The sequence below is a fragment of the Penaeus monodon genome, chromosome 30 (genome assembly GCF_015228065.2).
Source record: "Penaeus monodon isolate SGIC_2016 chromosome 30, NSTDA_Pmon_1, whole genome shotgun sequence".
Taxonomy (NCBI): Eukaryota; Metazoa; Arthropoda; class Malacostraca; order Decapoda; family Penaeidae; genus Penaeus; species Penaeus monodon.
The window spans coordinates 887,869-889,131 of NC_051415.1; the positions used below are offsets into that span (position 1 = coordinate 887,869).

The 1,263-nt window shown below is 35.8% G+C and overlaps 1 long non-coding RNA gene across 1 annotated transcript; it reads right to left on the minus strand.

Annotated features, from left to right (window-relative positions):
- Positions 1-438: 438 nt before the first annotated feature.
- LOC119592448 lies at positions 439-1,132 on the minus strand. The gene is made up of 3 exons (XR_005230436.1): positions 951-1,132; positions 726-835; positions 439-506 (listed from the first exon to the last, which is right to left on the minus strand). It is a non-coding gene; the product is annotated as an uncharacterized LOC119592448 (long non-coding RNA).
- Between the last annotated feature and the right edge of the window lie 131 nt (positions 1,133-1,263).

Genomic DNA, 1,263 nt, shown 5'->3' on the forward strand with positions numbered 1-1,263 from the left:
GATGATTGTCAAGTGGAAAGTAAAATATAAAGGTAGTTTCAGATACACACAGGTTAATTTATTTTCATAACCACAATTTAAGTAGTCAGACACTTTTAATTCACAATTTTACTACACTTTAGAATAAATATGCAATTATCTAAGAGAGTGATATGTTTTATGATTTTACACACAAAAGATTTTTTTGATATCTTATTCAAATGCATCAGCTAAATAAAAAAAATATCTATGTATTTGCTTGATATATCGAGAAACGAAAAGCGAACAAAACCAGACATAAGGGATACAAGCATGAGGAAATAGCTTGTATCCGATCCGTTACGATCGGGTCGTCAGTTCATCCCACAGCAGGCTCCGGCGTGCTCCGCTGCAGCAGAAGGAAGGGTGAAACCGCTCCAGCTCGGGACGCCGGAACCACAGGCGATATCCAGAGTCCTCTCATAATTAGGTTTTCTTCTTTCTCGTCCGCTTCCTGCATGACATGTATCCACCATGGCTTCAGGTAACTGTGTGCATATACTTTGCGTCAGTCCATCTAATAATCAAAATGTATGTAAGTACAGCATTTTTGCTTCACTGAAATGTACCCATCATATAGTATAATAGATTAAAGTTGCTTCTACAACATGAATTTATGAATTTTTTTGCCAGTTCAGGAGATTCATCCTTAATTCATTATTGATTTAGTTTGCCATTTATATGAAAAGGGAAAGCTTTCGGCATACCTATAGTCACTGAAGGGGTAACCTATAATAAAAAGTTCTGTTTCATAGTACGAGAGACGGAAGAGGCCTCTGTGATGCGAGCGAGTGTCCAAATGCCAAACCCCGAGGCACTGAAATAGGAGACAGAGTAGAGATCACAGTACATCCTGCATGCAAATATCATCATATAAGAACTAATAGTTACTCTTTTAAACTGGCATCAGACAGGACTGGCGAGATACTCACACTGGCAATCTTCCTCCAGGTTCCATGCTGTTCATTGCTTTCCATGGTAATGAAGATAACGACCGGTCCATCCTGAAACAGCGTTTAATTTCAGATCGTATGATAACTCCATTTCATATTTTAATAAATAACAACTTACAAATACTAAATCTTATAAAACTATGAAACTGAAACTTTAACTTACATTATAATTCGCTTTCAGCAAATATACTGTAGATTTATGTTTAACAATTCATATTGTAATCCTCTGATATATAATATAGTGTGAAAAAGTTTAAATTATTACAGCTACATCACTGTTATTAAATTTGAC